The sequence below is a fragment of the Mauremys reevesii genome, linkage group 3 (genome assembly GCF_016161935.1).
Source record: "Mauremys reevesii isolate NIE-2019 linkage group 3, ASM1616193v1, whole genome shotgun sequence".
NCBI classification, from domain to species: domain Eukaryota; kingdom Metazoa; phylum Chordata; order Testudines; family Geoemydidae; genus Mauremys; species Mauremys reevesii.
Genome location: NC_052625.1, coordinates 101,565,954 through 101,580,921, shown reverse-complemented (window position 1 = coordinate 101,580,921; position 14,968 = coordinate 101,565,954). Strand labels below are relative to the sequence as shown.

At 43.8% G+C, this 14,968-nt stretch overlaps 1 protein-coding gene across 1 annotated transcript in view; it reads left to right on the top strand.

Moving 5' to 3' along the window:
- Positions 1 to 14,968, top strand: part of GRM1 (glutamate metabotropic receptor 1) — a 286,217-nt gene that overhangs the window by 234,820 nt on the left and 36,429 nt on the right. The window lies entirely within an intron of this gene.

Below are 14,968 nucleotides of genomic sequence, written 5' to 3'. Positions count from 1 at the left end.
CCTTATAGTGTGTATGGTAACACCCATGTTTCATGTTCTCTGTGAGTGTATATACATATATATCTTCCTACTGTATTTTCCACTACATGCATCCGATGAAGTGGGTTTTAGCCCACGAAAGCTTATGCTCAAATAAAGTTGTTAGTCTCTAAGGTGCCACAAGTACTCCTGTTCTTTTTGCGGATACAGACTAACACGGCTGCTACTCTGAAACCTGTCAGGTTTTTCTGCAGTTTCATACTGGAGTCATACTGCTCTCTTACATACAATGCAACTCCCCTACCTTTTCTGCCCTGCCTGTCCTTCTTGAACAATTTATATCCATCCATGACAGTACTCCAGTCATGTGAGTTATCCCACCAAGTCTCTGTTATTCCGATCACATCATAATTTGTTGACTGTGCCAGGACTTTTGGTTCTCCCTGTTTGTTTCCCAGGCTTCTTGCATTTGTGTATAGGCACTTAAGATAACTTGCTGATCGTCCTGCTTTCTCGATATGAGGAGGAGAGTCCTCCCCTCTTGCGCTCTCCTGCTCGTGCTTCCTCCTGTGCTTCAGATGGGTTACAGCATGGGATCTGGAGGAGATAAGCACTGTCTTGCCCTGGCTGAGTTTAACCTATTGGCTCTTGCTGAAGTTCAGGAGATGTTGAGAGTAGAGTTGATTGGGAATTTTTCATCAAAATGAAAAGCATCTTCAGAAAATGCTGATTCATCAAAATCTAAACTTTTGGCAGAAACAGATCTGGTTTTGATAGGAAGGCTTCTCAGGCCCAGGATGAAATTGGGGCTGGACAGATTACTGCTGTGTTTGGGTCCCAACATGGTGGACCTGTGGGTTTTTAAGTTTTATAAATCTGAGCAAAGCCCTGGGACTCTCTCTGGCCTTGGTTATCTAGGCAGGCTTTCGGGATGCAGATCCTCCATCTAGCACCTTCTTATCAGAGCTGATGTGAGTCACCTGCCTAGGACCTCTGGCTAGTGGTGGCTCCCCGACTCCTCAGTTGCTTAAGCACACCCTTTTCCAGAGCTCCAGCCTTTTAGGCACTGTGGTGTACTGTTCACCTCTCCAGGGACACATGATAGTTGATACACATAGCATGCAGACTTTGCCAAAGACTCCAAAACCACTTAGGCTTGTGGCAATTCTCCAAAAAGGGCCATATTTTTGGAGTTTAATATACCCACCTTACACACACTCTAATCATATATCATTTGAAAATGTATTTTATGTACATTTAGATGAGGTATAATGTGGTGCCATAAGCCTGTAGGTGAGGTGAAACAAAGGTACCCAAAATGAAAGTCATTTTTTGCGCAGTTCCAGAAACATTGCTGACTATGACTACAGTTTTTGCTGTTTAAGTTCATTTCAACACTTTCATATGCTGGTTATTGATGAAAGTTACCAAGCAACAATGCATTAAAAGATTTTTATTCATTTTGCATGAGTAGGTATTTTTTCCCCCAGAAATGATGAAGCTGTTTAGCATGTGGCAGAAATGGTGAATATCAACATTTTGCAATATACTAAGATGAAATGTTTTCACATTGCATATTCGTAATTGTCAACATATCTCACTAGTGATTATAATAGTTATCTCTGTTTTCAGCTGAAATTTGTTGATCAGATCAGATCAGTCTCACACTGAAGGTTGTGCATTAATAGCAGTAGATTGTGTGCCTATAATTTGTACTGCATGGTGATAGATCTAAATGTACGTGAATTCCTAATGTAATGCTTCTCCATTTATAAGGTTTTGTAGATACAGTGTAGCATCTAGTCTACCTAGTGAAAGGTTTTCAGTTGTAATTGCCTAGGCATGCAGTACCAGTACTTTGAAATATTCTAAAAAATAGCTTTTTAATTCAGTGACACTTATGCACAGATCCATATTAGCATTAGAAATAACTTATTATGCATATGCAAAAACTGAGAGAGAAGGAAGTGGCCTAACAAGAAGTAGTCAAGTCAAAGTCTGCAAACATGTTCTTGCCTCTGCACTGAAGAGGGATTAAGAGCATGTTACAGCTCTCACCAACCATGTCATCAATAATATGGCAAACCCATCTGACCCTGAATCACAGCCAGAGGTGCTTATCAACATACCTACTAGACTATGCGTAACATCAGATGTCTCTGTTGAAAATAGATATTGGTGAAGAACAAATGGAGACATTTGTGAGAGGTCCATTTGATTCTGATGGGACATGTAGCATCTTCAGCCCAGTCAAGAAATCTGGCATCAAAACATTTATTGACATGGCCAAGATGACTACATTTAAGTCTGGCAAGGAAGGGACAATCACAGCAGCTATCAATCCAGAAAATGTTTTCCACAGAGCCCTGGATTTAGCATAATGCAGAGGTCATCTATAGGACCTGTGCTTGTGTCCCTCTTCCATGATGATGGAACAATGAAAAGAACAGACAGAGCTGAATTAGGGCATCAGCTGGAAGCTCAAGCTGAAAGAATCTTTTGAGATAAGAGCATGCAACAAAGAAACCACAGTGTACATCAGAGATGCCATGGCTGTCATGTGTATGATGGCTGGAGACAAATTCCACACATTCGATGAATTGGCTGCTGAGTACTTGAGGCAGATCCTAAAAGGATTTGACAAAGTCAATTCTGTAATCAAAGTTTTTGACAGGAACAACAACAGTAACTTGGTAAAAACTGCAGAAAGACAGTGATGGACAGGATCTAAGGCTGAATGCAAGAAATACCAGGTGGCTAGTGGATACCCTGTACCTCCATGGAAAAAGTTTCTAACATGGCATCCAACAAGCAGTCACTTGTAAAATTCTTCTCTGAATATATGGTTCAAAATTCATCTGAGAGTGTAGGAGCACACCCAACATAGACACTCCTTGCTGGAGGCTTTTCCAGTGGTGAAGTAAGAAAGTCCATCACCAGTAGAGGTGTTGAAGAAGCCCAAGGCTTGTACAGTACACAAAGATGTTTCTGCATACTGTGTGTGCCAATATGGCTTTGGGTCTCTTCATACCAAAAGAACCAAAGTAACTAGGTTGGCCAATAAAGATGTTTTGATCCTTGTTGTTCATTACTTTTCAAAAATGAAACACATAGATGACGTGGATTGAAACAGTCATCAATTCCAGCACAAGCATCACTTCATACTTCTGCATGCAATTTGTGATGCATTCCTGACTTCTGTAACGAATTTCCTGCTGTACACACCTTAATATGCAGTTACTCTATGTCATCCCTATTTGGCATGGGGGGAACAAATCTCTTTTTAAAGTTGTCAAAACAAAGGGAGCTTACCATTTCAGAGATCTTCCCAAATCGGGAGAGAGTGATGGACAAGCTTCAGTTTCTGCAGCAAGGAAGTTGGGAGAGAAAGTGAGAGAGAGAAAAGGAAACCCACAGAAATCTGAATTGCTTGTGCCTCAATCTAACCATCAAAAAGGACAAGTCACTGGCCAAAATCCCAAGTGAGAACAGTTTTAAAGAGCATATCAAAAGAGCCTTTTGGAAAACAAAGATTTGGATGTCTTTGCACATAGGTAAACCAGATATTGGATCACCATTGCAATATGGATGGAAAAAATGCAGATGATGAACTGTATACTTCAAGTGACCAAAGGCATCTGAATTTCTATGATACTGTGTCTGTAGTCAGAACAATCTTCCCTGCACAGAACTGTGTACATGCCAATACATTGAAGACTGTGGTAACCCACGTGTTATTGAGAGAGATCATAATGATGAACAAGATGATAATGATCTTGACTATCAAAGTCACCAGCGCTATTGCGTTTCAATGACAGCCATAGAAGTTTATTGTTAAATTTTTGTTTTGCCCTTTATATTGTTGTTGTGATAGTTCTGAGGATAGGTCCATCAATGGCTATTAGCCAAGATGTTCAGGCATGCAACCTCATTCTCCAGATGTCCATAAACCTCCAACTGCCAGAAGCTGGGACTAGACAACATGGGATGGATCACTCAAAATTGCCCTGTTCTGTTTATTCCCTTTAAAGCATCTGGTACTGACCACTGTCAGAAGACAGGATATTGTGCTAGATGGGCCATGGGTCTGACCCAATATGGCCGTTCTTACATGATCACAAAGAAGTACAATTGTATGTCTTGAAATATTATATAGAGTCATTAAACTCACAAAAAAGTACACAATATTTCAAACTGGTGATTTTAATATGTTGATGTTGTCAGTTTATCCCCGTTTCTATGGTAACAGCACCACTTGATAGCTCCACGTCATACTTTATCTTAAAATAGACATAATAAATGTTCAAATGATGTGTGATGTGCATGTGTGCAGAGAGGATACATTAAGTTGATCACATCCCTGTTGTCTACTACTCACCTAATTTGCTCTTTACTGTGGACAGAACAAGGAATATACAGATCAAGACAAAACAATAAAACACCTATATGAATTTCCCTGCTTCATTTTTCTTACTACTCTTGAGCATTCTTTTGGCTTAGTCCTATAAGGAGTCCATGATGCCCCACACACATACACATGGATTCTCTTCTGACTCATATAGTATCTCTCCTCTACAGCCGGCTTCTTTCTTCCTCAGGGGATCCTGCAGTTAAAAAGGACTCATCTGCCACAAAAGTATGGTCCTCTGTTCCTCTCTCCTTCCAAGGCTTCCTTTTTGTCTCTGTGAATCCCTCTCCATTTAAAATTCCACCACTAATACCGTGGTTTTGTTCTGCTTCTGGGGAAATTCCTTTCCTCTGAACCCCAGCCCCCTGTGCAGAGCAGTTTGAGAAAACTGATTTTATGTCGGATGCAGTCACTCCTTTGTTCTCCCCAGATAATATTTATCCATGTGTTGATAGTCTTCAATGACCAACCTATTCATAGGTAGACATATAGGCAATACTCTCCTGTCTGTTGGCACAAGAAGCATGAGGCAACACATAGTATAATTGTAAGGATGCATATAGTCCATAAAATCAAACTGGAATTCATAAATTGTCTATAGATAGATTTCCCGGATCATCACTGTGTGTGCGAGAAAGCACTTTTCCCCAAGATAGCCCAGGGGTTAGGGGACTTATTTAGGATTTGGGAATCCTGGGTTCAAGTCCCCGATCCAAATCCCAGGTAAGTGGCTCTAACCATTGGCTGTTTGGCGTGAGTCTGTATCCTTCTGGTTTTGAACAATAATTCCTTCCGGGATCTCAGAAACCTTCCCAACTAAAATTTCATCAAAACTAATAGAGGCATTTTAAGAAGGGGGATCTACCTGATTCAGAGCAGGTGTTTGAACCTGGTTCTCCCATGTCCTAGGTGAGTACCTTAACCCCAGGCTGCTGGCTGTTTTGGGGTGGGCTGTATTGCATCAGAACAGAAACAAATCTCAAAACTTGATTTTTTTTGTCAAACAGAATTCTTGTTTTCCAGCCAGCCCTAGTTGGGAGCACTTCACTGCACAACCTTCATTTCGATATGTGTCTTTCCTAGCTGGTGAAGGCCAGCAGAGAAGAATTGGTCCATTGCTGATGAAGACTGTCAGAGCTTTTTGTAGGCTGCCAACTTGCCTCTCTTTCTTAAAGAAGTTCTTGTGAGGCCTTATCTCAGGAAATCATCAGTTGACACTGTCAATCTGGCTAGCCACCATCTAATAGCCAATCTCCCTTTTTTGGTTAGGATTATAGAGAAGGTTATGGTGAGACAGCTCACAGAGTACAGCTCCTAGATGGCTCACATGTCCTTCACTCTGGTCACTCCAGATACAGACCTGGGTACAGAACAGACTGCACTCCTCCTGGCAGTGGAAGAAGATTGGGTGCCCATGCTAGTACAGATAGAACTATCAGCTTCCTTGATACCATTGATTATGGCATCTTTATTGACTCACAAGTGGATGGGATTAATCTTGGGTGACTCTGTGGCCTCCCTGCTGAGCATTCCCAAGGGTGGTGTTAGTTTGTTGATTATCATCCCCAAGGATGCTAACATGTAGGATCCTACATGGTTCCATCTTGTTCCTGCTCTGTTCAGAGTACACCTGGGGCAATTGTGAGGCTGAGTGAGGAGGCATTGGTTATAGGATTTTCACTATGCCAATGACACCCCCCTCTCGATATTTATCTCCTCCAACCCAAGAGTTGCCTGGTTGAGACTGAGACATGGTTGACAGCTATTGTCTGACGCTTAATCCAGATAAGACCGAGATAATATGGACAAGTTGGAGAGAACAACTGGGAGATATAGCTAAGATTGCACCTGCTTCTTATATTGAGGATGTGCATGACCTTTTAATTTTAGAGTCTGGGGATATTATGGGATTCCAGCTGGTATTAGATAATTATATAGCAGCGGTTTCTAGGAAGGCCATCTCTGTCTGACTGTGAGATTATGCCTTTTTCTTTTGGATATGGATCTCACCTCAAGATGAGACCATGGCAATGTGATCTGCATCATTTAAAATCAACTCAGAGACTAAAGCACGTGCAGAATGCAGGGGCTTGCTTAGTAAGTGATATATCTCAGTGGGAGCACACCAGTACATCATGAACTTCATTGGCTGCCTATTGATTTCTGGATTATGTTTAATTATGTTTAAAGGTTTTTGACCTATAAACCCCCAAATGGCTAGGGACCTGCCTAGATGAGAAACTGCCTGGAATCCACCCAGTGTAAAAGAGAGGGACTTGCTGGCAGGGCCCTTAGCTATGGCACCTACTAAACTTGCTCCCCGCAACCTACTAACCTGTCTCCTCTCTCCTCCCCCCCACAGCACAAGACACTCCCTTTCGCTCAAAATAGACCATGAGGGCCTGCTGCAAGATCCATCTCTTTACCCAGTTATTTGGGATGGAGAGGTTTCAGAAGGGGTTATTCAATAGGTTTGATTTTGGGTTTGAATTTTATCTCTGCTTGGTTAGTTTCTAGTTTTGTATGGAGACATAGGCTGCTGGCTCGATGTTCTTATGTGATGATTTTAAATATAAAGCCCCCAGGATAGGCACTATTTCTATGCATTGTAAATCACAGTACATAAATATTTAGTTTCACAGATAAGATTTATGCCAAAATTTGAACTATGACTGATTTGAAGGCCAACAACCATCAAGGAATGTAGTGTGGCCAGGAATCCACAGCAAACAAGGGAACAGCCTCTCCTGCTGTTTTCCAGCTTTATTTATTTGTAGTTGAAGCCTCTTCTCCCTCTCTCCCACCTTCTGCTAGGCAATGTGTTGCTGTTTTTAATATTTCAATAGTTTGTCTAAAACGACTGTTTTAATTTTTTTCTTAACATATTGTATTAGTTCCTCACCAGTTACAAAAGCCTCTCACAGTCCCTGTTTTCTGCAGCCAAATACACGAAGGAATGGTAGCAAATGTAAATCACCAGCAGCAAATATTGTCACTGTTGTATACGTATAAACACTGAGGGCAGATTGTGATACCCTTGCTTGTGCCGATTAGTAACTTACTCCAAGGAAAGTCCCATTGGCATCAGTGGGATTGCTTAGGGATGTAAACTATGTCTATGATGCAGCGGGGTGGATGTACACATGCCAGCTCTGCTGGATGTAGCATGCTAAAAATAGCAGTGTGGGCACAGTGGCTCAGGTTAGCAGCCCAAATAGAGCCCTGCCCAAGGTCCTATGTATGTACTCAGGTGGCTGGCTCATAAATGAGAGATTTTGTGGGTGGCTGTCATGAAGCAGAGCGTGCAGCAAGAGTTTAGATTTCCAGAAACAATGACCAAGTGCCTAATAAGTTCAATGTGCAAATAAAAATTTTCTACAACTCGTAACTTGGTCAAAATTGGGTTGAATTTCATAGATACAGCAAAAGACGTCTCAGGACTATTCCTCTTTTTGTTTTTCAAGTTCCTACACCAAACCATTAATATGCTACAGTTTGGGTTATTTTTTTTAAGATAGAAACCTTTTTTTAAATAGCCAAAACTGCCTATTTTGCATTATCATTCTTGAAAACTGCTGACCCAGTTTTGATCAAACTTAAAATTCTGATCAAACTGAAATAAAAAACAGCCTGACACATCCAGGCATGGAAAATTTCAGTCTGAATGGTTACAGTTATAATCAGTTGAAAGAGGAGGGTATAAGGGACAGTGTTGTTCAATCTTAATAGGGTACATACTATCATAGAAATGGTTATTTCCTTAAACTCCAATCCAGTGCACTGTAACATTGTTCCAACCTTGATATGCCTACGATATATTTTCAAGTGTTTTCTGTGGCCCTAGACTATAATTTAGTTAACAACCTCTGAGTTATCTTTAAAGGGTTTCTATCTAGATTAGTGCTTTGTGTAGATTTTTATTGCTTTGCCAGTTTAGTATAGATCCCTGCATCTTATATGAAATGGTAGGTTGGCCTGCTTTGCAATTTGGAAAATCAATACACTTGGGTGAGTTTCTTATATACTATAGTAATTGCAAACACAATAAGGCAACTCTTTATTTCAGCAGTTACAACCACTGGAAAATACTTAGTCTGAAGGCAAGTACAAATAGAATTAAGATCCTTAAGTCTCATGTTTGCTACTTTATGATTTAGGGCCATAAACTGTGCTTAGTCTTCATGCACACCCTATTAATGCTCAACAGGGAAGGCAAGGTCACTGTGACATGGGTTATTTGAGGAAAGTGATGTAAAAAGATCCTGGAAACAGGATAAGAATACAAAGGACACAAGGTAAAAATCATAACTGAAAGAGTTAAAGAACAAATTGATTTAAAAAATAATAAGAATTAGCAAGTTTTTGTGCCTGATCCCACCATTAAGTTATTTATATTATGGTAGCACCTCAGAGCTCTGGTCATACAGCAGGATCCCTTTGTTCTAGGAGCTATATGAACAAAACAAAAACACAATCCCTGCTCCAAAGAGCTTACTATCTAAGTATAAGACAAGAGACAGGGGAGAACCAGGAAACAATGAGATAATATTGGTTATCATGACTGACTGTGGTCTCAGCAATAACACTAACGGCCAGGTGCTGGCCCCCATTATGTCCACTTTATGCTGCCTCACATTCTTTTATGTCGTATGTAGATCTTTTGTTCCTAAGTCCCACAGTTTTAAATAGGTGGATAGTTTGCTTTGTTTTCTAATTTGACTCATTCCCTGGTACCATGTTATCTGCAGCACTGTCTCTTTTCATTCTAAAATTCTGCATTCAGTGTTTTATTTTATCCATTTCTGTGGCTGCAATATTTGCTAGAAAAGCATCTTGCGTTTTCACAAGGATAATTGAAGGTTTATGTGCCAAATATCTGTCCCTGAACAGTGGCACATTTGCTTGCATTGGTAGGCAATTACCAAATTTAAACCATTAATGGTTTTATTTGAACACATTGTCTGTGGCAGGTAATGGCCTTTACCCTTTTCTATCATATGTGTGATATGAATTTCAAAGAGGGAAATTCAGCAAGCCTGGTTGGGCAATTCAATCCTTGTCAGTGTATTGATTTAAAAGCATTCTTAAAACCCCCATGAGACAGAAAACTACATATTTCCAAAGGGGCCATTACAATTAAAGAGAAAAACAGAAAGAAACACACACTAACACAGTCTGAATCTTAATAATTCAATTACATTCTGTACTGGCCATATGGCAGGATTATTCATTATATTTGAGCAACGTATTTGTGTCCAATATTGTCTTCTGTAGCTTTGGATTTGCATTTGCTTTGATAGAATTGGATGTAGTTCTATCTAGTGCATCTGGAGAGGGGAACAGAGAAGGGCAGTAGTTATAACCAGAGATTCATTTCTCTTCTCGCATATTTAGTATTCAGTAATCAATTAAATCACCAGAGGTCAAGTATGTCCGGGATCTGGACCAGCGCCCAAAACTCTGTCTGGGCATGTGTAAAATAAACAAAAAGAATAGTCCTTAGACACCATTTAATATCCAAAGGGCTTCCCCTTCCCTTGCCCTGTGTATGGCAAAGGAAAATTGCAACATTCATACAGGGAAAGTGGAAAATAGAATTAAATCATGTACAGTTTCTCTGTTCATTTAATTCAATTCTAGTTCCTCTGTCTACACTACTACACCAGCTGAGTTAAGTCCTGGAGTGAACCACAAGGTTAAAGAAGCAGTCAAGAAAAAAATTACTTAAAAAGCTTCCTCCCTCTTTCTCTAGTGGGAGATATGTGGCAGGATTGCATGAACTGGGGCCTGAATTCAGCATTGTGCTGTGGACATTTTATGCTAGCAGAGCCAATGTCCTGTGGCCACAAAGCTGCCGAAAGTCCCCCTTGGGAATTCCTCTAATATGGGGGGGAGTGCCAGCAGGTGCATAGCCAACAATATGCCAAGCCACATTTGTTTCTACCCCTCATCTTGTAATAAGGGAAACCTATCAGCGATAAATAAGGCTGTGTCAGAGAAGTAATGGATTCTGAGACTTTCCGTGACCTCTGTGACTTTCAGCATAAGCCGGTGTGGCTGGCTCCAGGGCTGCCAGAGCTGGGAGACAGGGAGTTGGGGTGCAGGGTGGCACTTACCTTGGAGTCGGGGGGGTGGGTCCCTGGAAGCAGCCAGCATGTCCCTGCAGCTCCTAGGCGGAGGGGCAGGGGGCTCTTCATGCTGCCCCTGCCTGCAGGCATCACCCCCACAGCTCCCATTGGCTGCGGTTCCTGGCCAATGGGAGCTGCGGAGCCAGAGCTCGTGGTGGGGGCAGGACGCGGAGCCCCACTAACCTTCCCTCCCCCTCGGAGCTGCAGGGACATGCCAGCCACTTCAGGGAAGCTGCACAGAGCCAGGTAGAGAGCCTGCCAGCCCCGCCAACCCTCCCCCTGAGCACCAATGGCGGTCCCAGGCCATGCACCACTGCCCTTCTCCCGACACCAGCGTGGGTCCCAGGCCGTGCACCGCCGCCTGCCTCCCACAGCACCAGCATGGGTCCTGGGACACACGCTACCACACGCCTCCCCTCTCCCCCCCAGCACCAGCCGGAGTACCGAGCTATCAGTACACACAGCACCACCAGACCACCACCCCCAGACCACCCGTGGCTTTCCCGTCCCAAATTTTAGTCAGGGGTATATAGTTCAATTCATGGACAGGTCATGGGCCATGATATGTTCATGACTTTTATTAAAAATACCCATGACTAAAACGTAGCCTTAGCGATAAGCAACATATTAAGGATCATGGGTGTCAAACAGTGGTCCACAGAACTGTTAGGAGCTAGTAAGTGCCAACCTGCCACCCAGTGACGACCGAACAGTTGCTAGGGCAGCAGCTGGACCCCAGTGGAGGACTCTAGTCCTGGAACCTGACTGGCAGAATCCTGGGGGTCCTGATTGGTCCACAGCTTCTATACAAGCCCAGCACAGGAACAGTAAATTGTCCATGCAACTAGGATCTACTCTGCTCTGGACTATGTGCCGTCTGCTCCTGCTTCCCTGGTTTGATTTCTGGCATCCCAGCCCAGCTTGACCCTGGCATCCAACTTGTGGTTCTGATTTGTGGTCTGTCTCCTGCCTCTGACTTCTTGGTATCCTGACCCGATCTGACTCTGGTTACTGATTTGTGGTTCTGCTCTCCAGTTTGTCTTCTGCTTCTGGTCTCCCAGTATCCTGTCCTGGCAGACTTTTGACCTCTGTGCTGTGACTGGTGGACCCTGGCTCTGACCACAACATCTGGCTGCCCATGACCCAGCTGTGACAATTTGCATGGACCACTTAGGCCACAGGGGTGGGCCTGGTGCCAGCAAAATGGACCTGGCTAACCCTTCAGGAGCACCTGGCATGCTTGAGGGGACCACCTGCCTTCAGGCAGACAACCAAGCCCTGCAGGCCTGGGTCATCCAACTGATCTCAGAGAACCAGCTATTGCAGGGGCAAATCACCGAGTTCCATGCAGAAAATGCCACACTCCAGACACAGCTCGTGCAGCTCTGTTCCCTGATATCTCTCACAGGACAGTTTGATGGCAATCCCTAGCAAATCCAGGGTTTTATAAACCAGTGCCACCACCTCTTTAGGATGCATCCTCAGACCTATACCACCAGTCATGCAAAGGAGAACCTGGTCATCAGCCTGCTGTCCAGGGACACATTAGACTGGGTCTCCTCCTTCTTGAAGTGTGACAGTCCAGTACTTTTGAGCTGGGAGGTCTTTCTGCAAGCCATGTCTGTGCTATTCGGTGACCTGCACTGAACTTGGATGGCAGAGGCTGCCCTAAGGAAGCTCCAAAATGGGCAGGGCACTGTAGCCTCCTATGCTGCACAGCTCCACCACCTCATGGCTGATGCAAACTGGAATGAGGCAGCAGTACCAAACTGATGTCCCAGTTCCAGTGGGGCCTGCACGAAGAGGGCAAGGATGAATGAGCCCAGGTAGAGATGCCTGTGACCTTTTCACCACCACCACCTCCCCATAGCCAATGCAGGTCGATATGGGCGATTGATGGCTCGCCCCCAGAGAAAAAGAATGACAATGCCAGCACCATATCTGCTTCTACTGTGGTAAGTTAGATCACTCAATCTCTGCCTGCCCCATACAAATTCCAAGATGTCAGGGAAGAGAGCTCCCCGCACTTTGGTCCTGACTGAAACACACCCAGAATCCTGCCCAAGAGCTCCCAGTTGCAGGTGCCAGTCCAGTTGCACATACCTCAGACACCCCTGCAGAATCCCGGCCTATGGGCCCTCATTGACTCGGTGCAGCTGATTGCTTCATAGATGTAGCAGCAGCCCAGATCTTGCAGATTCCCTTGCAACGAAGGCTCCTCCTGATCTTGTAGAGACTATTGACAGTTTTCCTTTATCTTCTGGTCCCGTAGCAGATGAAACAACTCCCCTGGCGGCTGTGATTCAGGGACACAGAGAAGTGTGACAGTCCAGTGTGATCCATTCTCCACACTTTTCCTGATCTGCAGTATCTCCTGGCTGGCCCTCCACAACCTGCTTATTTGGTGGCAAGCACAGGAAGTCTTTTCCATCCAAGTTTTGTCAGCTGCACTGCTAGATATCAGTAGATCCTGTCCTGGCATCCAAACCTTGAGAGATATAAGTGAGGATGATCATCCAGGCAGAACCTTCCATTGCACCTACAGTTGAGCTCCCCTTGAAATACAAAAACTACACTGATTTTTTAAAAAGAAGAATGTGAAAACCTTGTCTCTACACTGGGACTATGACTGCTCAATAGAGCTGCAGCCAGGAACCAAAATACCATTTGAATGAATTTATGCCATATCAGAACCTGAGCTAACAGCACTCCCAGAATACCTCCAGGTGAATCTGGTCTGAGGGTTTTTCCACAACTCGACCTCATCAGCTGGTGCACCAGACCTGCTTGTCAAAAAGAAAGAGAGCAGTTTCTGACTCTGTGTGTTCTATGGCTCACTGAATCAGATAACTATCAGGAATTGTTACCTGCTACCCCTGATTCCTAACCTGCTGGACCACATGGGAGCTGCCCGCATCTTCACCGAGTTGGATCTTTGGGGAGTGGGGACGTACAACCTTGTGTGAATGAAAGGGGATGAGTGCAAAACTGCCTTCCAGACCCAATATGGCCATTACCAGATATTTGTAATGCCTTTTGGGTTGACCAACACTCTGATCACTCCAGGCTTCAAGCCATCTAAGGTTATCTGTCTGACTCCCCACACAGTACATGACCTACAATGCTTCCTGGGGTTTGCCAACTTTTATCAACAATTTATCCTGAATTTTTCTAGACAAATCGAGCCCCTCACAACTGTTCTTCAGGAAAAACACCCAATTCCATTGGTCTGCTCTCCTGAGGCCCAACATGCATTCAGTCAACAGAAACTGGCCTTTATTACAGCACCCATATTGGCTCACCCCAATGTCACATAAGCCTTCATCGTAGGAGCTGATGCCTCCAGCATGGCAATCAGGGTTCTCCTTTCCAGTGAGTTGGTCCCAAATAAATGTTAAGCCCATGTGCCTATTACTCCAGGAAGCTCACCCCTGCACAAATTATGAAATACCTGACAAGGAACTCCTGGTGATAAAACCACCTTTGCAGAATGGTGGCACTACCTGGAAGGAATTTGTTACCCAGTCCAGATGTTCATTGACCACAAAAACCTGGGATATCTACATAGAGCAAAAGCCTTAAACCAACGGCAGCTTCGATGGGCCTTATTTTTTTCATGATTTGATTTCATTATCACCTGCCATTCCACATCCAAAAATGGCAAGGTGGATGCTCTGTCGCAAAGATTCAGTACCACCCCCAAAAACTCCAGTCAGAAGCCAACCCTCATTCTCAAATCCCCTAACTTTCTCCGTGCAACTCATCAAGATATACTCAGATTGATACACTCCACCTCTACCTTAAAAATGCCACCTGATGAACAAGCTACTGTTGACAAGCAGCCACATGACTCCCAGGAAGGAATCACATACATAAGGGACCGTGTTTACATTCCCCTAAGACCCTCAAGGATTGTGGTCCTGCAACTGTGCCACAATTTTCCCCTAGCAGGACATTTGTTGTACTTGAAGACCCAACAACTGATATCCTGCTCCGTTTGGTGGCCCCAGATGCGCCGAACCATACAATTGTTCATTGCCTCCTGTAATGCTTGCGCCCATGTCAAGACCCCACACCATAAGCCCTGTAGTCTTCTCCAGCCTTTGGACAGCCCATCTCAACCCTGGGCAGCCATCACTGTAGATTTTATCATAGAATTACTAGAGTCTAACAAATTTATGTCAGTTTTAATGGTGGTAGACCACTTTACCAAAATGGCCCACTTCATCCCTTGCACAGGCCTCCTCTCTGCTGAAAAGACAGTCCAACTTTAGATTAGCCACATAGTCCATCTCCATGGCCTTCTGGAGCGCATCAACTCCAACTGAGGGTTGCAGTTTGTGATCCAGTTCTGGCACAAGGCCCTGCACCTGCTGGGAGTTTGCAAATGTCTTTCCTCTGTTTTTCCTCTCCCCAAATTCAGAGGGCCAACCAGATTCTCGAGCAGTATCTG